Source organism: Harmonia axyridis, chromosome 6, assembly GCF_914767665.1.
Source record: "Harmonia axyridis chromosome 6, icHarAxyr1.1, whole genome shotgun sequence".
NCBI classification, from domain to species: Eukaryota; Metazoa; Arthropoda; class Insecta; order Coleoptera; family Coccinellidae; genus Harmonia; species Harmonia axyridis.
This window is the reverse complement of record NC_059506.1, coordinates 21,556,753-21,581,558: the sequence shown is the minus strand read 5'-3', so window position 1 is coordinate 21,581,558 and position 24,806 is coordinate 21,556,753. Positions and strand designations below refer to the sequence as shown.

General features: G+C 31.2%; 2 non-coding genes across 2 annotated transcripts; one reads left to right on the top strand and one right to left on the bottom strand.

Moving 5' to 3' along the window:
* The first annotated feature begins 13,002 nt into the window (after positions 1-13,002).
* On the top strand, positions 13,003-13,162 carry LOC123683562. The gene has a single exon (XR_006748032.1). It is a non-coding gene; the product is annotated as a U1 spliceosomal RNA (small nuclear RNA).
* A 3,285-nt stretch (positions 13,163-16,447) lies between these two features.
* On the bottom strand, positions 16,448-16,608 carry LOC123683561. The gene has a single exon (XR_006748031.1). It is a non-coding gene; the product is annotated as a U1 spliceosomal RNA (small nuclear RNA).
* Positions 16,609-24,806: the final 8,198 nt, after the last annotated feature.

Sequence of the window (24,806 nt, the reverse complement as noted above, 5' to 3'; positions counted from 1 at the left end):
AAAATCTCAAAAGGCATCTTCTGTGCAGATGTAAGTTTCATTATGAGCATAGATTTTAGTTCTTTTTCAAGTTTTTTCCTATCTTTTTTTTTTTCCTGTTCTTTTAATTCAGTTGGCAGCTTATTGAACAACTTTATAGCCAGATAGCCAGAGACTCCTACTCCATGGTAAGGAGTCAAAAAGTTGTTTTTTTTTCGAGTGTCATATGTGTGGAGTGGTTGAAGTCATTTTCTAGTAATATCTTCTGATTGTCATAAATATATACAATTCTAATACACAGTTGAGTATGAAAATGGATGACAAGGTTTTCATTGGAAAATAATTCTCTACAGCAGTGTCTCCCAGTCCATAGTATTCTCCAGAGCCTGTTTCTGGTTTATGAATATCCTTTCACTTTCGGAGGTTAATATTATAAACTGAAATTGGTGAAACTTGGACACAACTGGAGACAATATAGAAATTCAGATGAATAATTAATGAGAAGAGGATCAAATATTTGCTTGACTAGGTATTTCGTTGATGGAAATTTATTTCAAATCCGAAGTAAAACGACTTTTTTTCTATAAATTGCGATTGTAATTCAAAATGTGAAACCTGAAAAATTTGAAGAAACAATTGTAATACAAAGTATTAAAAACTAGAAATATTAAAACAGTCATTTCATTTTGGAGGAAAGGATCAATTGTATATCGTATTCATTGTTGCTATAAATCTGGTAAACCTATTTTCCAGCTCTACACCTTCGACAATTGTACTCGAGATTGTAACTATTACACTTTTAATAACTCGATAAATAAAAAAGAATCATTGACCGCCTGAGTAGATAGGTAACCGAAAGCAATCCATGACGAACTACTTTTCCTCTAAATGCAATATGCTTTTTTTTTAGTTTCAAAATTATGTATTCAATACCTTATAATGTAGATATTCTTCTCTGCGTTAGATTCATATTTATAATCGATGTAATGATATATTATTGAAAAATTTGACTACTTACAATTATTATGCAAACAAAATTTACAGATATAGTTGCATTATTGCCATTGATAGTTTTCTGAATGCAACAAAGCATGTCAATAGAAATTGAAGCTTGGACCTATAAATTATGTTATATCAGATAATTTACCGATTTCTCTAAAATATTGTCTTCGAGTTCTTTATGGTCCAAATATTCAATATTAAGGCCAACTTAGGTAGTAAATAAGAGAATTAACATTATGAATTACAATTATTTGATGGAATATTTCAAGCAAAGGTGGAATACTTCCTACCTTTTAAAAACTATTATTTATGAATAAATTTTGCTATACTTATCAGACAAAAATGAGCAAAGATCAATCAGAGACGATGTTGTCTTCGTTTTTGGACCTATAAATTATGTTATATCGGATAATTTACCGATTTCTCTAAAATATTGTCTTCGAGTTCTTTATGGTCCAAATATTCAATATTAAGGCCAATTTAGGTAGTAAATAAGAGAATTAACATTATTAATTACAATTTTTTGATGGAATATTTCAAGCAAAGGTGGAATACTTTCTACCTTTTAAAAACTATTATTTATCAATAAATTTTGATATACTTATCAGACAAAAATGACCAAAGATCAATCAGAGACGATGTTGTCTTCGTTCTTGGACCTATAAATTATGTTATATCGGATAATTTACCGATTTCTCTGAAATATTGTCTTCGAGTTCTTTATGGTCCAAATATTCAATATTAAGGCCAACTTAGGTAGTAAATAAGAGAATTAACATTATTAATTACAATTTTTTGATGGAATATTTCAAGCAAAGGTGGAATACTTTCTACCTTTTAAAAACTATTATTTATCAATAAATTTTGATATACTTATCAGACAAAAATGACCAAAGATCAATCAGAGACGATGTTGTCTTCGTTCTTGGACCTATAAATTATGTTATATCGGATAATTTACCGATTTCTCTAAAATATTGTCTTCGAGTTCTTTATGGTCCAAATATTCAATATTAAGGCCAACTTAGGTAGTAAATAAGAGAATTAACATTATTAATTACAATTATTTGATGGAATATTTCAAACAAAGGTCGAATACTTTCTACCTTTCAAAAACTATTATTTATGAATAAATTTCTATATACTTATCAGACAAAAATGACCAAAGATCAATCAGAGACGATGTTTCAAAATTTATTCATAAACAATAGTTTTTAAAATACAAAACTGATTGATAAGATTAATATCCGGTGTACATATTTGGTGGATGCAAGAACTTGTGAGAATGTTAGTAACTCATGTAGGTATAGGATAAAATATCAAATTCTACTTGCAATAAATGTTATAAACTATTTTGAATTTCACAATTAATAGTTTTGAGGAACTAAGATGAATAGTTGGTGGAAAACCCTATCGTCCTACCATTTTTTATCGACATTATTGGATACACAGAATTTCTTATCTTGTTATTCTTTTACCTGAATAACAGAAAATATCTGGTTGAGATTAAAATTTTGTTTCAAGGATCGAATTTATATTTTTTTTGAAGTGTGAATTTTCACTGAAATAATTTGTCTCGTGCATCCGATGGTAAATAGTTACGCCACTGTTTCAAGGTAAGACTCGAGATCACAAACATAAAGGAAGTATATATGGATGAAGTAAGTTGTTGAAAAATTGAGTGTGACGTGAATTGTCTTTGTTTTGTACTACTTATGGAGTACCTCTATTATGAAAGATAACAGAGAAGAGATATAACTCAAGCTAAGATTCCAGCCATTTGGTTAATTCATTTGAGGGTGTTTGTTTTGGTTGCGACAGAAAGCTATCGGTTTCACATCTATATCATTTGGTCTTCGCTGGAGGTAAGATGACCACACAACGTTATGTTATGTTTGAGACTTTATTCCGCTAAAGAAAATCGAACATTTCATTTAAGTCTAAATTGATCTATTGATAGATTTCAACACCTTGGAAGAAAGTTAAACCATAAAAATGATTGGCACAGTGCACAAATATCAAGTAATAAAAAAAATGTTCAAAATGGTGAACGGAGACACCTGGAAACTTAAATTTTCAGGGTAGTTATGAATCTGGAATGAAACTCGGTTAAATTTGTTAATGGGCAAATTCCAACTATAATTTTAGACTATGAAGTCGATGGATTTTGCATTCAGCTGTAGAATAATAAATTATACTTAATTTTTTTCGTTTTCCACTAAATCTGTGTTGTTCCTCCTTGATAGATTTGGTTTATTCAGACAGTTTTATAATTAATCAACAGAAACTAATACCTAACTAGTTTTCGTCTCTCAACACTCTTGGAACATCTGGGGATTCAGTCCTCTTCTCATCAGGAAGTCCTAAATATCGGTTAACCATTGTTTGGGCTAAAAATGGTGAAGTTTAACTTCATTGTGCAATTCAGTTCACACATATTTCACTCGACAGCTTCCGGCAATGGGTGGCAGAAAAAATGAAGTATCAAATTTCACAAAGTCAAATTTGTTGGCTACTTTGGTGGTCATTTGGAAATACATTCTCTTTTGACCACATTTTCAGTAAAAATCTCTCTCAACTCTGAAAATGTGAAAGTTGTATCGTTTTCAATGGTTTCAAAATTTCTGTCGCCCTTAACTATCCATATTTATCTGGGTATCTGGTTAGGCCCTGAAATAATTGAGTGAAATTTTATAGTTTCTCATCCTACGCTATTAAAAATCAGCCCATTATACTATTATTTCCCTAGAAGTTGAAATTTATGCATATAAACTTTTTTTTTTTGAGCCCCTCCTGCTTAGTTACAGACCCCTAAAGTTGACGCCCGTTTCTAATTTTTTTCAAAAAGCAGGAAATTCATGAAAAAGAAATTAGTTTGACATTTTATACGGGCAGAAGGTATTTTTGGTGGTGTTCGTCTATGATTTCCAAGCGGTAGAAAAAGCCACCACTCGATCTTGTTTCGCAAAAACTTTTTACTTTTCCTATATCCATAATTTAAAATAAGAAAATTAATTTTGGATAGACTTGTCAATTCTTAACGAATTACGTATATCGTAATGTTTTGCTAAAATTCACGGTTTTTGAGGCCAAAAAAATTATCAACAGATAATACGCCTGAGTTGTGGAGGCTGGAATTATTTTCGATCGAGAATTCATCCAATAAGCAGATGTCGAAACGATATTTTTATTGAGAACTGGTAGAAATATAAAATAAATGTAACAAAAGAAAAATATTATGAATTTTTCACAAATTAAAAACTACTTTTCGGGCGCCATCTTCAGGGGGCTATTACTTCTAAGCAGAGGGAGGCTCAAAAAAAAGTTTATATGAAGGACCCACCCTATTTTTTGGCAAATGATCCCCTCCTAAATTTTTCCGCAACTATTCATATCACCCTGTATATTTGGTGAATGTTCGAAATAGATTCCACAAATTGTGTATTATCATTTCTTGTTCAACTTCTATGAACTTCTATGAAAAATTACTAAGTTGAAAATATTTCAAACTTTAGTGTAGATTATTTTTACTTGAAGTCAGATTTTCTTTTTGCTCATTGGAAATATAATTCATCTCCTGATTACTAGTCGTCGAAATTCACCAAAAAAAAGAATAAAAATTGAAACAGTATTAAGATATTTCCTGAAAATTTTAAAGATAATTATCAATAGTAATAAATCAGAATATAAGAACAAAATCTCAAAATTCGATGAATGAACAGATGGACATTCACAAACTACTGGAGAAACTCGTGAATGGATATCAGTAACGCGATACTCTGTCACCTCAACCTAATTTTCCGCAAATCATTCATTTTTCATCAGGGACATCCCCCAAACAGATGGATAACCTCGCACCCTGCTACATCGTGCCCCTGTGTGGCATTATATATTTTCGTTATTCAGAAAGTGTAATGAATGACTTTGGGAAACTTGATACGTGCAAAACACCGACATGATTCTTTATCTTTTCGGCCACCCATTAAATTGCCGGAAACTCGTTCAACAGAAAGCGGAAGTGGGCCCTTCTAGAACATTAGCTGGAGTATAGTAAGAATACAAATACGATTAAGGGCACACAGAGATTTCACTTGTGTGGTTTGGGAATTAGATGAAAAATTTTATGTTATAGTTATTTATAATACGAGTTTAAAATTTTGAATGAACGAGTGGTTGAATGAGTCTTCTGTACGAGTATTATGGATTATTTTCTCTAATTCACTGAATTTTTATTGGAATCAAAGAAATATTTCCGTGAATATCGTTTAGGGATTTTTATATTGGGTAAATATGGGTTAGTAGAACAGTTTTCTGTCACAAATTTAATAGATAATAGATAAATCCGTTCCGAGTGCCAACATATATTTATTTATAAATATATGTTATATTTTGATATAGCCATGAACCATTGAAAAATGTGGATTATTAATTAATTTTTTTGGATGGGAAAAAAATTAGATCCATTTTTCATTGATCGATAAATATTTCCATGATATATGATAACTTTCCGAACAAACATTTCTTTTTTTATTAATTTTCAAATGAAAATTTTATAAAAAAAGTTTTGTCAAAGGTTGGAATTCATGCATTTTTAAAAAACGACGGCAAATCAGAGAAACGTTTGAGATTGCTTCAGACATCCAGAAAAGTGGTGCGATCTCAAAAACGCTGAGGAGATAGGAGTATTTGAACTTTGGCAGAATGTCAGGTGGTAAAAAACCCTGTTGAGAAAAACTAATTCGTGAAAAGTACTGACTAAACGTCAGGAGCCTCAGAGCCCTCGTTCATGCATACACCAATCGTGACCTTGAAGACCACAAAAGAGGTATACACGCGGTGTCACATTGAAAATGAAACAGAAGTCTTTCAGGGCAGAAAAATTAAGATCTGTCAATTTTGTTCTAGAGAGGGTCATTTCTTCACTTACAAACCAATATCATATCCTTTAATCCCTCTGCTAGGCATCTCCAACCCCTCAGATTTGAATAGGGAAAAAGTGTTGTAAAAAATCTTTCACTTCTAAATATGGCAGGTAATTCAGCTATGTTCGTCGACAATTCGCTGGCATAATTCTTCCAAAGGCTTTTTCTGTCGCATAATTTTTCGATTGTGGACTCACAAAATATCTAGAGGGGACAGATCTGGAGATCTGGCTGTCCGTTCTATAGGAACCCTCCGACCAATCCACTCAGTGGAAAATTTCATATATAAAAATTATCAGGAGCATAAAAATGTTTACTTATTTCAAAGAAACAAGGCAGGAGGGTAAAAATTGATGAGAAAAACAAGAAAAGTGTGCTAAATAGTTGATTATTAAATTGTACTTTGCAAACTTCTTTTCGGTATAATTTTTTAGCTCTGATTTCCGTAATTCACTCTTCAGTATTTTAGGAATTATTTTGCTGTTTCCTTTAATTTTTACTACTACCACAATTCTTGCCTCCTAAACTGTCAAATCTTGGTAAAATGAGTTAATATTGATTAATTCCTTATTTTATTGATTCAGGCATTTATTAATTTATTTATTCATTAATCAATTAATTGATTTATTAATTCATTCCATTATTACATTATTCATTTAGTTATCAATCATATCAATATCTGATGAATTTTAATTCCTTTATAAATTTTTACTGCGTATTTAATCGAAAAATTTATTGAGAAGAGTAAATTTAAGAATTTCTTCAGCTCTTAACCACTTAAAGATAATAACAAAATGCAAAAAAAAATTAAACTTCACAAATTAATCATGTCATGCAAAAATTTTTTAGTGAGTGAATCGATGCTATTATGGGCAGAATACTCTATGTGATTTTATAGTAAATAGTATAAAAGCATTTCAATAGCAAATAAAAGATAGAAAATTTGAGTGTGCAAATAGTATCTATATTTTTCATACAATTCCAATCGATCATTTATGTCATGAACAGTTTCAATAAATAGTGAATTTAGAAAGTAATTTACACATCGGCTGATAAATTGGTTCCAACTTTGTCACAGTACAACTGTGATGTTAAAATTCTTCATATAGGTGCTAAATCCTTCAAATTTTATTTCTGTCTTATTATGATATGGCACTAGGTACTAGCTAGTAGTAAATTTATCAACCAGTTTTTTTAATTTTCTTCACCAGTGTAGCTACCACAGTTGAAATGATCAATAAGGGTTATATGATTGGAATTTTGCTAGCAGGTTATTTTCCAGTGTCCATCAATAATGCAACAATTATTGAAGAGCCTTTGGCGAAAAGGAATTTCATAGGCGATTCTTAAATGAATTCCTTATTTCGTGTAACGCCCGGGCAAAAGCTCACAAGCTCCACAAAATTCAATTTCGTAACCTAATGTATACAAAGTGATTTATCAGATCAGCGACAAACTTTTCCATATGAAAGATCATATAATTTTAACAAAAAAACATTATGTGAACATATGTCGATTTCAGTTATTTAAGGAAACGAATGGCTTCAAAGATTTCATTCATGTATATTAAGTGTCAAAAAATAATACACATTATTGCACTTATAATGACCCTCTCGATGTATGAAGTTTTTAGTTTATTGTTTATTATTTTTAGACATTGAAAAAGGGATCTATCCGGAATATTTGTATAATGGACTAGTTTTCATTTTTTTGTTAAGGATTAATTCTAAAAATTTAAGTGAAATGAAACAAAAATGTGGAAGAATCATTGAAATATCTCTAGAAAAGAAAAAGTTATGGGACTTTGAAGTTGCGCTTGGAAGAATAATTTCATAGTACGTGACGTCACACACTAGACGACTGGTATTCGCAGAATGCTTACGAATTCATTGGCGTATAATCACTTGTGCCGTTCGTGTCGTGTTTTGTTCGTTACACGATGGCTGAAATAACTTACTATATACATACATACATGTATTTTACTTTTTTCTCTTTTTACTCCTCACATAAATATGTTTTGCCATTGATAGACTTCAACAACCAGTACTCAACTACAAACTGTTCATGAAACGTTTTTTAAATAAATCATCGTTATAAGTTGAACCATGATGAATCAAACTCAAAAGTAGATACTTACTTGAAAAGTTTAACTCCTTTTATTTCAGCACTGACATAAGATGGATTTGAAGAAAAAAACTCCATCACTGCGAATATATCTATTTTAGGCAAATTGTCACTTTGTCCTTTCACGAAGCCTTCTTCCATTATGGTGACATAAAAACAAAACTCGAATTAAAACTACACTGTACAACTACAAACGGCGCGAGAGCCTTGGCGCGGCTAAGTATTTAAACGTAATTTATGGTGTAGCGATCACAGGCAAGTGCCGTGACGTCACAGACCAAAGACGTTCCGCACTAAAATACGTAAACTTAAATAATCTATTTCTCAGTCATTTATTGATGGATTTTCAAAATTTTTTCACTGATTTATGAGTTTTGCTCTATATTTCAATTCTATTGTGTCAAATATAGTATTATCAACATCACTAAACTAGTCCATTGTGAATATTATGAGAATCACAGTGTTTTTAGTGAAGTCATCTCGAATAATCAAATACCTAAGGAATTAAATTATAGCAATTAATGATTAATGTAAAAAATTAGTTCAAAAAATAATTAATGCCAGTATAGCAATATCAAATTGAATAATTCATATTGAAAAAATATTTACTTTAATTTATTACGTATTTCAAATATAAAGTTGAAGAAGTCTAAAACCCAAAGGCCGAAACCAGTTCATCTAATTCATCGTTCCCAAAAATTTCTTCAGATCGATAATTCTTATCGATCACTGGCGTATCTCCAAGATCCAAAACCGCGATTGACAAAAAACCTGTCGTCTAGATGTAATTAATGAAATATGAAGAATAGAAACAACGGGTGCGTTCGAAGTTTATTATGAGCTTAATTAAAATCTTCCCCTACACGAAAATCTCTCATCGACACACATTCATTAAATATTTGCCGAAAGGAGGAATGGTTCCTACGAAATTAATACGGCAAATTATGAAATCTGCGCCTGAAATTTCGTTTGTAATAAAAGCCACGTTTGAATCTAGAATTTACATGTGATAAGGGCCAGGGCCAGTGTGCGAAGGGTGGATTTGAACGGCCACTGTCCAAGGGTGAATATATGAAGGAAGGGTTAGAAAGACGGACAGTGGCGTGCCAGATCAGTATCGTTTTCTTGCTTATCTCATTTCTGTTATCGTTAGTTTCACGTGAAATTATTGAAAGTACTGAACAGGAACACATTTTATCAACGTACATATTTCCGAAAATATTGCAGAGTATCTGAAGAAAAATATCAATTGCAAGTATTATTCTAGGGATTTTCACTAAAAATAAGAACAATTAAGCAATAAAGATAACAAACCTGGAATAAACATATATATGTTGACTTGTAATGATTGACCTATGGCTAACATTGGACTAGCTGATCTGGATATTTCACAGGAAGGAAGAAAGAGAATCAAAGATTGTATACATTACTTCAATCATTCAAAAGAATCTGATTAAAATTTCAATAACTCGCTATCCCAAAAAGGTATAAGACTAATATTCTTAGAATCTTTTGATGAGTAGGTACTGATATGATTTCGTTTTTCTGAAATCTATCTTTTTATGTTGTATATTTATTATTTCTTTTAAATTTTGAAAATTGGGGTGGATTCTAGTCACAATCGAAAAATAGATTTAAAAAATAATAAATCAATATAAAAAGATAGATTTCAGAAAACGAAATCATAGCAATTGGCGCCCAACGCGGGTCCGGATAGTCACTACATTTTATTTGCTTTCCAATTTGATTGAAATTCATACTCCATATAAATCATTTCAAATTTTTTTTCAATAATCAAAAAAACCTTAAAATGATACATAAAATTTCAATTTTCAAAAAACAAAAATTACTGCTATTTGTTGATAATTGAATGAATAAAGACGTCAGAATAAAAAAAATTGGAGATTGTTGAGTTGCAAAAGTCTAGAATAAAAAAAGTGTTTATCAAAAAGATAATTAAGGAGAGAATATAAATCTTGAAATAAAAGAGAAACAAACATTAAACTTAAGTCAATAAAAATTAATAAATGAAAATAGAATTTCATCGAGAATGAAAAATTATGATTGTTTGAGTTGGAACAGGATGAAGAGGATTTGATAGTAGAGCAGAATTGAATTGGAAAAATTAATTGAGAAACTGAAAAGAATTCGAATATTAGATAAGTAATTTTAAGTTGTTATAATATAGTGTGTTTGATAATTGAAAATAAAGAAGGTTGTTCTATTAAAAAATATATACAGTGTGGAGTGTGGCCATTTGAAAACGAAACAGACGAGATTACAGACGAAATAAAGTTTTTCGATAGAAATGCTCGGACAGGTCGATTTCTGTTTCGAGGGGGACAACTTAAGATGTAGGTTACGGACGCATAGCGCTTCAACACTTGCTACTACAACCCTCACCCCCAAATTTTGAATAGGGAAGATGGGGTGAGTGATACCTCATTTGAAAGGTATTTTTATACTGATTTCAGCACAGTAATTGTTTTTTCATTTTATGCATTAGTTCTCTAAATATTCTTAACTAAGTATTTGAAAATGAAGTAGTGTGTTCATGGCACTTGTAGTGTTTTGTGAAAAATCGACATTTTGAGCTTCAAAACAACCATGACTGTGGCTTCCTTCCTAACTAACTAACACATGAATATTTCGAGAACTAATGCATAAAATGAAAAAACAATTACTGTGCTGAAATCAGTATAAAAATACCTTCAAATTGAGGTATCACTCACCCCATCTTCCCTATTCAAAAATTGGGGGTGGGGGTTGTAGCAGCAAGGGTTGAAGCGCTATACGTCCGTAACCTACATCTTAAGTTGTCCCCCTCGAAACAGAAATCGACCTGTCCGAGCATTTCTATCGAAAAACTTTATTTCGTCTGTAATCTCGTCTGTTTCGTTTTCAAATGGCCACCCTGTTTAATTGACTATTTAATTAATATTTTTCGATTGTGACTAGAATACACCCCAATTTCAAAAATTTAAAAAATAATTAATAAACAGAAAAGGATAGATTTCAGAAAACGAAATCATATCAGTACCGATATAAGTAAGTACTTTTCTCGATGAACGGATTTATGTAAACTTATTCTTTCTGTTAAAAATCTATGAACAGTCCACGAAATCCAAAATCTTCAGAGTTCGTCATTAAGTCACTCAAAATTTAATTTTCATCGAGTCATAACTGAATCCCTTAAATGATAGTACAGCATATCCCAAATTCTTTGCTCACTGAAACCATCTCGAGAACTGTAAGACTCTTTTTTCGAAATAATAAGGAATCAGATAATAGATATCTTGATTCGTTGTCGAGTTACAGGGCCTTTTTGAAAATGACTGTTTCGAATATTTCTCTATATCTTGCTTTCTGTTTGAGAAGTTCTAAAAATTCTAAGACGTTTTTTCAGTTTTTATGGTTTATTTGATACTGATATCGAATCAAAAAAATTAACTAATGTTTCAGAGATGTAGAGGACACTTGGTGTTTTTTTAAATACGACAACCTATATATTTTATAATGCAATTTTTGGGCCGCAGATTTGACGGAAAGTATCCCATTATCGGATTTCCAAAAATGTCATCCGTTTCAAAGATATATTGAGTTTTTCGACTTTATATTATATGGGTACTTTTCTTTTATTTTGAGATTTAATTCAATTCATGTTCATTGTATAATTATAATCATATATCCCATCAAAAAAATACCAACTCTTCACTAGTTTTCAATCACGGTAATTAATTTTTATGATTTGATATTAGATTCTTAAAAATCATAAAAACAGATAAAATACGCCAATTTTCAACTATCGTTAGAGTCAGAACGGTTAATCGGACAAAAAACCTTAATGAAAGAAATTTGTAGGCAATTTTACTCAATTTGTTTTTTATGTTGAGGTCATTCACGAAAAATTGATATTTTTTGAGTTACATGCAAAAAACTCCGAAAAATTAAATTTTTTGCAGATTCGGATTCAGCATCTCAGAAAACATCAAATCGAAGAAATCATAACTACCTTAAAACTTTCCCGTGAGGGGCCTTGTAATCACAAATTTACTGGCCTGTAGGGCGGAACAATAAGACGGCCTGCTAGATCACCGGATCTCAGCTCTTGAAGCATTGTATTCAAACCTATCTATACAGGGTGATTCGTCGGGATGGCATATTAAACGTTTATGGAAAACTAATCATAATTTTGAGCTAAAAATTTGCATAGATCGATAGATCAACTTTATTTGATCCATTATATCTTACAGATGTGAATCACGTTACAAGAAAAAAAATACAAAAAAAGAACTATAACCTACGATTAATTCTAAGCTAAAACATATCCTCAAATCCTTAACACTATCTAATAATTAATTACATTAAAGTTAATTTAAATCTTCATCATCCATGATTTCTTTAACACTATAATAGCATTTTCGAAGCAAAACACTTTTTAACGATTTCTTTTGTTGTACTTAAAATATTGAGGTAATTTAATTTTAGTAATTTTAATTTTTTTTAATTTAAGATGTTGGTATAAAATGGGTAACATTTTTCTGTATATATGTGCGTTTTGGTTTTTCAACACTTGAATAGGTTTTGCCTCTAGTATTATATTTATGTTTTAATTGGAAAGATTTAAAATCATTATAATTATTGATTATATACATTACACATTCATATATGTATAAACTGTACAAAGTTAGTATTTTATACGCAATATTTGGGTTTGAGACAATGAAAATGAATATATGCCATCATATCTATACCGCTGTATAGATATGATGGCTTATATTCATTAATACATAAACTAAAGAATTTTCAGAAAAATTAGTTCCCTCAACTCTAGCTGAGTCTGGTTATTATGTCTTATGTGATATATTCATTCGGACTCATGGCCAAACATTTTTCTGAAGATGGCGCCACGGTTTTAAATTTCTCTGAAATTTATTTTGAAACGACATATAAGCCAATTTAATCTGCTCAATGCTAGCTAAAGCGACGCAGGGATTACCGTGATCAACAAGGCGGTGTTCCCCGGAGTGAGGCTCCTTTCGCGGGCTGACCTCACCATTTTGAGATATTTCCTAAGGCGGAAAAACTCAAGCGTTCAAATTTTTGGTAGCCGGGACTGCGTGAGCTATTCCGGATCAAAGAATTAATGTAATATCTTGTAACTCTTGTTATTGTATATATACAGGGTGTGCGAATTTCGATGTTTTAGCACTACAACTTTTGAACCAGAGGAGATAGACAAAATCTGATACCCTATTCTCGGTCTCTTTTTCTGAGAAACTAACAAGAGTAGTATTCATTTTTGGCCACCTCCTTTTGTTTTCGAGTTATAAGCGAAAATTGGGAAAATGGCGATATCGAAAAACATTTATATCTCCGCTAATTCTGTATTAGCAGAGATATAAATGTTTTTTGATATTGCCATTTTTCCACTTTTCGCTTATTACTCGAAAACAAAAGAAGGTGGCCAAAAATGAATACTACCCTTATTAGTTTCTTAGAAAAAGAGATCGAGGATGGGGTATTAGATTTTGTCTATATCCTCTGGTTTAAAAGTTGTAGTGCTCAAACATCGAAATTTGCCCAACCTACATAGAGAAATGAAAGAAAAGAGTAACAACTTAGTGGTAAAATAAGAAAGAGTGATTGTGTCGCCCTAAATCATACATAATTCAAAACAATTTCACAGTGAAAATTGTGAAAAAACTGTAATATCAATTACAGTTTTTCAATATTTCAGTGAGGTTTTCAATCCAACTTAATTTTTACTCAAGTAATAATACTCAAAGAATTTTGAAATACTTTTATTGTACATAATTATACAAATTAATATTTGTGAACATAAATAATTGTAATAATTGAATTAAATAAGATACATCGTATTGTAAGACTTAACTTTTAAAGAAGGAAACATTTCATTTGAACATTGACATAATTATTTCTGTGATTATTGACAAAAATCCAGGAAGGATTAGTTTAAAATTCTTTGGCAGAACTCCAACGTAAGCCGTTTGAAACAAAGTGAGAAATTGATGATGATCCTGAAGAGATTTTTAATGAAAGTATATAAGATGATGACAATAGGACGATATGAAGTGAAAATATAGCTGTTTTCTTAAATCTAGACAACTGCTCTCTTCGACATTTACTAATAGATATAAAAAAATTATTATGATCTGAAAGCAGTGCATAATTTGGAAAATCTGGAGGGGCTGGAGGTGAAAGTCTTGTTTTAGGTGTATTGAAAAAATTGTCCTCACTGATATGGTCCTCACATATTCTATTCATTCATTCATTCATAATATTCATTCATTCATTCATTCATACTATTCATATTGATATTTGCTGGAATGAAAAGCTTTAATTGCTTTATTCTATTCAAAATTCTTGTTGGAGGTCGAAAAAAGTGCTCGTTCGTGGTTGAACCCCTGTAATATATATTCGCACAATTTTAGATGCAACATGAATAATTATACAGGGTCATGCAATACTGCGTTAGGCTTCCATAGCTGCCAAACCAGATGTTTTAGGAATTTAGTTGGAAAGCATTCCCTTTTTACTTTGAATGCTGCATCTCAGGAAATTATTTTCTAATAAACAGGGTGTTCCCAAATATAATTATTCAAAAAATTGGTGATTTTTTAAATGGAACACCCCTTATATTTTTGCATATTTTCAATGATCTTCAATACCTTTATCATGATGCAAAAAATAAGGGATATTTTACCAACGGTACGGATCTTATTCAGAAAAAACTGCAAAATCTCGACGAAACAGTAGTTCGGTAAAAGCCCTTTACCGATTTTCAGAAGCGATAGAAACATGAATTTGATCAGAATTTTTTTCAACTTAAGGATTTGCCTAGTCATCGTTCCTAGATGATCAACCTCTCTTATACAAGGTGTCCGTTATCAATGTTCAAATATGAAGAATTTCAAATTTTTTTTTCTCGATTTTTTCGAATGTAACACCCTGCATCTTTTTCCATGATGATGTACACAGTTTAAAACCTTACATTTTTTCGGAAGTAACCTTAGGATTATTTTCACTCCTGTGTCCAGCAGACACGAAAAATGACCGTTGGAAAAATATCCCTAATATTTTGCGTCATGATAGAGGTTTTGAAGAGCATTCAAAATATACGAAAATATAAGGGGTGTTCCACATAAAAAATCACCCATTTGTTGAATAATTTTATTTGGGAACACCCTGTATATTAGAAAATAATTTCCGGAGATGCAGAATTGATAGATGGTACAAATAGAATGCTTTTCAACTAAATTTCTAAAACGTCTGGTTTGACAGCAATGGAAGCCTAACGCACTTTTGCAGGAGCAGGACCCTGTATAATGAAATACTGATCAATTATGACAAAAAGTGCTTTAAAACTAAAAAAATCGAAAAGATAACAAACTTGAACCTGCAAGAAACTGAGAATCAGGACTGAACTGAAACACAAAAGAGAGGATGGGTTGAAATTTACACCGAAAACATTTAATCATATTCGACATTTTTAGTAGATAAGGATGAAATATGTTTTTGTGTGAAATTTTTTTTGTATTGGTATTATGGTCATTCAGTGTTAAAAACGTAAGCGTGAATAAGGGAATTGACCTAAATTTCTTGAAATTTCTTTATTTTTCTGCCAAGCTTTCGGAATATTTTATTCCATCATCAGGGCTATTACGAAAGTTACAATAAATAGATGTATAAAACATAACTTTCAAAATAAACAAAACTTTTCACTTACAGAATTTGAAAACTCGAAAAGAATTATAAAAATCGATCTTGTAAGGCTAAGACAATTCATCTGCATGCCAGTACAAAAGTCATTATTTTCTATACATTCCTGTCTTATTGAATTTAATTTATGATCTTTATATCCATGTTGTCAATATGGTAAACAATGGTCTCAATTGATTTAAAAATCTAACCATACTGCAACACGTAATACATCAATTTCAACAAATACGTAAAAAGACATACAATGACAAACACAAATATAAATTAAATTTTCGTCACTCGTCTCTAGGTCCTTCGTAGTTTGGTTCTCTATTCGGGCATGTCAGTAGGTAGATATATATATTACTTAAGTTCTGCGTGTCTGATCTTCTGTTTACTGCATCTTTTTCTCTATTTATGTGTATCATCTCTAATATTAGTCTTTTATTATATTTTGTATGTTTGTCCTAGGAATAAAATATTCCGAATGCTTGGCAGAAGAATAAAGAAATTTCAAGAAATTTAGGTCAATTCCCTTATTCACGCTTACGTTTTTGTGTGAAATAGCGATACATTACTTCCAAACCCTGCCTCACGGGTCGCCAGCATCAAGATTTCAAACGACATTACGCAGTCGTCAGTCTTCTCTTTATTTGTCTATATGCAATAGTTTCAGGATAATAAATTAATTATTTGATGCGGGACAGCGTTACGCAGTCCCGGCTACCAAAAATTTATACGCTTGAGGTTTTCCGCATTAGGAAATATCTCAAAATCGCGGAGGTCAGCCCCGTGAAAGAAGTCTCACTCCGGGGATCACCGCCTTATTGATCACGGTAACCCATGCGTCCGTAAGTAATGTTTTGAGCAGATAAAATTGGGCTTATATGTCGTTTCAAAATAACTTTCAGAGAAATTCAAAAACCGTGGCGCCATCTTCAGAAAAATGTTTGACTATGAGTCCGAATGAATATATCACGAATACAAATAGGAGATGGTGGGGAATATCAGTCACAAGGAACAGTTGTACACAATTTATTCAATGGCAACAAAGTAGTTTTTTATTATAATAAAACTGTGGGCAAATTGTTCAGTCGACTAAAGGATGGCAATCCTTTGATTCTAATTTAGTGTACAAAATAGATTGTTCAGATTGTGCTGGCAGTTACATAGGCCAAACAAAACAGTATATAGGGTCGAGGTTGGAACAACATGAGAGAGATTGCCAAAATCGAAGTGAAGCAACAGCATTATCACAGCATGCAAAAATTAATGACCACTCCTTTGATTTTAATAATGTAAACATTTTATATAAAGAAAAGAATTGGTTCAAACGAACATTTAAAGAAATGGTTTTTATCAAGAGAATAAAAGATTCTGTGAATACACGCACCGATATTGGTAGTTTGAGTTCGGTGTATTTTAATTTAATTAATAAGGTTAATGTAGATAGTTTTATTGCGCGGTAGTTCGTGTTTCCTTTTGAATCGGGTGTATGTCTCACACATTTTAATGCAGTCTGTCTTGCCTGATACCTTAGTTTATACTTATATATACGTCTTATTTGATGTGGTTTTTTTATGCTATCCTGATAATGCCATTTTATTGTATGGACATTTATTTGATGATTTCGATGTATTCGAATGATTTATAACCGTTATTCATAGGGTGAGATCGCTTTTTCTTGTAATCTTATTGTTTCCTTGGCCGACCTGGCGTGAATTGTTTTATGTTGTTTTGCTTTATATTTATATTCATTGTTATTTTGTCATCTGGTTTATATTTCATATTTATTATTGTATAGCGTTATAGTCATTTTATGTATTTTTTATCTTTATTGCTACACCAATTGTATGATCCATGCCGTTGTTTATAAATTAGTTTTTGTTTTTAGCCTGATGAAGGAGCTAAATGTTCAGAAACGTTGCCATTGAATAAATTGTGTACAACTGTTCCTTGTGACTGATATTCCCCACCATCGAATTAAATCTTCGGAACGATAATTTTATCTGAAACAAATAGGAGAGCTGTCAATTTCTATATTTCAGTTATGAATAAGGACCACCCCATTGTTTTGGATGTAAATTCAAAATAATAAATGACCGACAAAGAAAACAATGCGACAAAAAAAAGAATTTCATTGGGTTTAATTCATCTTTCCTGTTCGTTCGATATAACTAAATGACCTGTTACCATCTTGGCTTCGTAAAATACATATGTTCATCTGATTAAATTCATTCGTTCGCTCGTCTCGCTGAAGTGACAGTTATATATTTATATATATATTATATTTACATTTTTTCTTACGCTCATCACCGTCAAATAATTGAAATTTTCATATTGATCTAAGAAAATATTCTTGCATTTTCATCTGAAACTATTGTGTTTTATATCGTCATTGAATAGACCGAGTATAAAGACATTGTGAGTGAATTCTCGTTCGGAGAATTTAATCACCTTCTGAATTTGATCAGGAATTATATTCTTATCCTTTCAACCTCTTCATCTTATTTAACATCGAAGAGCACAACAGGTAGGAACTCTCAAACAATAATTTCTTGGTCTATTTGATTATTATTTTTAATCATCATGATTTTCATTTCGTGAAAACGATAGTGGTGAAAATCCGAACGCGGACTTTCATCTCCCATTATTGCTAGTATAGCCAATATTTTCCCGTTAAAAATGACTACAATAATATTCAGTAAATAAAATCAAAAACAACAGAAATCAAGATTTAATAACCAGACTCAGCTAGAGTTGAGAGAACTAATTTTTCTGAAAAGGTAGTTTGTTTATGTATTAATGAATATAAGCCATCATATTGGTTGTTCTTCATTATTTATTCAAATAATATATCCTGCTGCTTTCATTATGCTAAGTTTTTGGTGTACGCTGATGATCTCAAAATATTTCTGAGGATAAGTAGTTACGAAGACTGTATAAAGCTTCAGGAGGATTTAGACAGGTTTTATGAGTACTGCTCTGTAAATTTCCTCTTTTTGAATTTTGACAAGTGCCTCAAAATATCTTTCACTAGGAAAGTCAACACATTTGCATTTGATTATACTATCAATCAGGTGATTATAAAGCAGGAAGATGCTGTGAGAGATCTGAGGGTATTTCTGGACTCGAAGTTAACATTTGACGTGCATATTAACGGAGTTATTGAGTCATCGAATAAGAAGCTCGGGTTTGTTCTCAGGCATGGTAAATTGTTCAAGAAAAATGAAACATTGTTGACTCTTTACTATTCATTTGTATCCAGTAGGCTTAATTTTGCAACGTCAATATGGAATCCACAGTATAGATATTATATTAGTAGATTAGAAAGTGTACAACATAAATTCTTGAGGTTCTTGTCTTTCAGAAGTAAAATTCAGATTATTGATCATGACTACACCGGATTTCAACGAAGTTTTAAAATATTGAGCTTGGAGAATCGTAGAAGACTGAATGATATGTGTCTGCTTTTCAAATAAGTGAATAATATACTTCATGTCCCAGAAATTCTCGAATCTATGGATTTTAGAGTACCGGAGAGAAGACTAAGATCCCGTGATTTATTCGCGGTTCCATTCCGTAGAATTAATATAACCCAAAATTCGCCACTGTATAGAATGCTGTCAACATTTAATTCTTTTTCATGTGATGTTGATATTTTCAATGTTCAACTCCATGAATTGAAGAAAATTTTGAAATTAAAGTTGCCCTTTGTTTTTTCAGTATGCTGATCATTTTCAGATAATGTTCTGTTTAATTTTCAGTTTATAGTTCATAGCATAGCTTGAATTTTGTTTTCATTATTTCAATATCTTGTATAATATATTAATATTCAAACTGTAAATGCTGTATTGGGTTTTACCTGTTTGTATTCCTATTTGTCTTGAATAAATAAAAAAATAAAATAATTAAATATCCTTATGTATAGAGGTATAGATATGATGGCGTATATTCATTTTCAGAAGAATTCGTTCTCTTGAATCGTCAATAATCATTATCACTCTTACAGATAGAGATCCGTTAGTAATAATTATTATTGATGAAATAAGTCAGTAGCGTAGAAAAAAATAATTCACTTTCGTCTGCACGATAGTAACAAAGTTGATGTTAAAAGTAGTGTCAATTATTCTCAATGAGTAGGAAATATTGTGCGAATAGCATGTTTCATTTCGAGTGACTCAAATATAGGGTCTTCCTAAATTGGAGGTACAAACGAAAATGACAGATTTCCCGGGCCATTTTGAGAAAAAAAAGTCCTGTAAACATGGGCCCGCAAACGCTTTGTTCTTGAGATACATGGTTTTTCATTTTTTCTTATAGCACCTACACAAAATATTTGACTTCAATTTGTCATAAATAACTATATTTAAAGTTTTCATCATGTGACATACTAATTTTGAATGCAAATCTACAGGGTGAATTTTTCCTGTAACCAAACCCGCTTTTATCCCTCTGAATTTTTTTTTTGGTGGACCACTGGTAGTTTAGAAAAATGTGAAAAGAAACTTGATCCAGTATTTGGTTTCTTGCAATTTCGTCGTATATGCACAGATTTATACAAAAAAATCTGAAACAATACTCTACTGAGAGAAATTAACATAAAGATCGAGTAAATAAGCTATGATGAATAATATTTATTTTCCCAACAAGTGCAGAAAGTGGTACTTTCCCGCACGACTGAGGGAAAGACACTTTTCGTAAGAGTAAGGAACAATATCTTTTTTATAAAATAAATAAAAACTCATATGTTCAAATGGCACCCTCAGTATATTGTCAGTGAAAATTGCGTGTCAATCTATTTGGCATACAACGATAGCACATACTTGTTATTTTTTCATTAATAACAACAAAAACTTTAACATTGTGTGAAGTATGAGTTGCAACCAGAATACCTACTATGCAATTCGAAAAAAGAAGAAACATTTAGAATAAATGTTCAACATTATTTAATATCTTATTATTCCTCGGATTTGAAAAAAAAATTCATCTACTTCTCATATGTGAAGTTTGTACAAACGGGTGGATGCATTTCATTTTTGTGAGAATAAATAAATAATGTAAAAGAAGACATAAATATTGATCTTTTTGTTGTTATTAAGAAAAATAATAATATTTTGTGTCTTTTTTATTTTTGTTTGTACAAACTTCACATATGTGAAGTAGATGAATTTCTTATTTCAAAAATTATCAATTAATTAAAAAATCAAGAAATAATAAGATAATAAATAATTTCACTTGCTTGTTCCTTCTCTTTTGAATTGCATAGTAGGTATTATGTTATAGAGACAAATGGTCGATCACAGTCGAACAAACGTCATGACATCACCATCTCCTTACGTAGGAGAAAGGACTGAGGAGGAGGATTATGTTGCAATTCATACTTCAATATGTTGATGTTTTTATTTTTATTAATGAAAAAAGACCAAAAATGTGCTATCGTTGTATTCCAAATAGAATGACACGCAATTTTCACTGACAATATACAGGGGGTGCCATTTGAAAATACAGTTAGAGGTAGCTACCATCAGGCAGTTACATGTAAGAACCTTTTTTATACATAATTGGGAGGTACTTTGATGTTATTCAAAGCAATTTTTTCATTTTTTTATTATCTTTTCAAATAAGCTATATATTGCCTGTATATATACGATAACTTGGGACACCCGGTATATCTCCATGCCTAAATTTATTGTCAGTCTATTTGATTGTCTCGGCCTTCACTTGCCTTCTTGAAATTTTGAATATAAAGAATATGAATTTTTAGTTTCTCTCGACTTTTGAAATCGATTTAAAATTTTTCATATATTATTCCAACAATAAAAAATTGAAGTTTGCTAATATTTTTGATAACTCAAATCGATAATTAAATAGTTCAGAAAAAAAGTAATTTAGAATGAACGTTTATAACAAGCAAAGTTACATTTAGCTCTGATTTTTCCTGCGTAGAATTTGAATCGTGAAATTTCCTGGAAACAGCTGAAACATATTCTCCCCTTATCTCGTTTGGACTCGTCTTTTCGACGTTCACCTGAAATCGATAGTTAAATATCCCTATTAATGATTGATATATCAATACTTGATAATCAAAGCACAAAGCTAACTGAAAAAAATAATTGAAATGGAATTCAAATTATTGTTGTGGAATACTTGTATTTCATTTCGGTGAACGAGTATTCAGCTATAGGGTAAATATTGGTTATTTCAGTTTTCGAGGGAAAGTGAAAATGACTATCAAAAATTTAGCATCGATAATCTCGATTCTCGACCATGAATTAACGAAAATACTGAATATCTCAATTGTTAATCATGTTCATTTATGGACTAGTTCTAGTTGGATACATAATGATTCCCTTTAGCCTGTGTTGGTTGTAAAGACTTGTTTATGTAAAATTCACCCATAAAATGATGAAAATTTGAAAGAAACAATATATTAGTATATTCTAAAACAAATTGTAGAGTGTTGGAATTGCCTTCTGCAACGAGTATTAGACGATATTTTCTCTATTTCAGTCAAGTTTCGTGAAATATTTTCGAATTTCAATGAAAAATTCAGATTATATATCCTAGTGACTTTTGTATTGTATCTTGGCAGTTGGTGTGACTGTTACGAAAATTGACAGATTACGGAATTCGGATATGAAACGTTTCGAATTTTGAAATAATTTACAATTACGCGTTGAATTCGTGAATTATGTCTGACGAAATCGATTCAATACCAGCAGCATTAAGAGAATTTGCGAATAATGTTGCAAATCATTTCACTATATCCAAATAATATTATATTGACAATTATTAACGTTTGTTGAAATTTGATAGGATTGGAAGTCAGTATAGACAACGTAAGCGTGAATAAGGGAATTGACGACTTAAATTTCTTTATTCTTCTGCCAAGATTTCGTAATATTTTATTCCATCATCAGGGCTACTACAAAAATTACAATAAATAGATGTATAAAACATAACTCTCAAAATAAACAAAACTTTTCACTTACAGAATTTGAAAAGTCGAAAAGACTTATAAAAATCGATCTTGTAAGGCTAAGACAATTCATCAGCATGCCAGTACAAAAGTCATTATTTTCTATACATCCCTGTCTTATTGAATTTAAATTATGATCTTTATATCCATGTTGTCAATATGATAAACAATGGTCTCAATTGATTTAAAAACCTAACCATACAATCTCGTCTGCAACACGTAATACATCAATTTCACAACACGTAAAAAGACATACAATAACAAACACAAATATAAATAAAATTTTCGTCACTCGTCTCTAGGTCCTTCGTAGTTTGGTTCTCTATTCGGGCATGTCAGTAGGTAGGTAAAAATGACCATAATACCAATACAAATATAGACAACCACAAAATGAAATATATCTGAAAACGAGTAATGAGTTCATTACAGCACTGTTTTTAGAACTGTAATGAACTAATTACGATACTGAAATAGAGAAACACATATACTTAATTTCAAGTCAATCTCAAACATTCAAGTCAAACTTGTGCAACTCTACGTCTGAAATAAAATCTGGATATTGACCTCACACACCATTTACAACCTATCCGGATCTACGCCAATGGTGAGAAGGGGTTGAAAATTGCTCTGAGAGCAACTGGAACGGACCTTGTTAGTGAAATTTATCTGGACGGTCGTAATTCAAGTTGAACTATGCACAGGACGATGAAACATACAAAAGGAAGATGCCGAAAAGACAGGAAGGGGAGAGTAGTCCAAAAATTTATATGGGGCGCAAAATACTCGTGCTAACGTAAATCCTCCCTCAAAGTAAAAACGAAGGGGTTTCCGTATAAAGATTCGTAGATATGCGCCCTTTCGAATTGGTCCGGTGTGTGCATACTGGCCAGATTTACAGGGTGAGTCTTGACCGCGGACGTATTTTCAGATACTCATTTTATGTCTCGCGAAGATTTTATTTGTGTTTTTGTTGAAATTTTATGCTGTGTTTCAGATTTTTCAGTTAAGAATTTGTTAGGTTATTTATTTTTGGGAGAAAGACCATTGTCTCAAACCCCAACATGCAAATTTTCAGCACAAAAAGATGATAGTTCTCCATAAATTTCTAATAGACTGATTCTAGGTGAATCACCCTGTATAGATATGTATAACAATAGATTGATATAGCATTGAGTTGCTGCCGTTGTTTTTGACACGTTACAAAAATAAAATGAAAACATTTAGAAAAGGAATACTAAACCGGCGCATACGCCATTTCGTATTTTTATATCATATAAGGTAGGTTTGAAATATTTTCCAGTGAGGATATGTTTCAATGATAATCACTCATGAGAAATTCAATTCTACTGTAATATCGAACTATCGATATGCGCACCACTTGATAAATGTACCATTGAAACTCTATGACTCCTCTCATGAATACATTTTAAATAGGCGCATTAACATTCTCTTAAGATTTTGTCATAATGTCTGTAATTTTCAAAATTCAAGCCAGTTATGGGCTAACGATATAATTCAACTCACTGAACAGAATTACATTCTGTTCGTCCGTAACATGATAGCTCTTCAAGAGAAAGACCTATAGAAAATTGTATTCATATAGAAATTTTTAATGGTAGGTTGAGTTCGTTAATGGAGTTAAGTGAATTGCATGTTCAGAATTTTGTTTTCTTCATAATTTCAAAACTACAGATTCGGTCGCGTTATGTTGATCGCGTAACTATAACTAGATAAAATCCAAGAAAAACGTAGACAAAAATTTCCAACTATTTTCGTTACCACAGAAAAAATATTTTTGAGATTTTGAGTGTGAATATAAAATAATAATTTCAAGCTGAATATAAAAAAAAAAAAATTCAAGCAGATCTCAGAATGTTGGAAAAACAATGCCTGTATATTTCCGTGATAAGATTATTATATGTGAATACATATTTTGAACTTCGTTTTGGGCAGTTCCGTCAGAATCAAAGAAAATTCAAGAAGAATATCGAAAACAACCTATTTTCATAATGACCAGAGATTTCCTTGAGTGAATAAAATAAAGATTTTGAGCTTCATGCTAAATATCTAAAAGC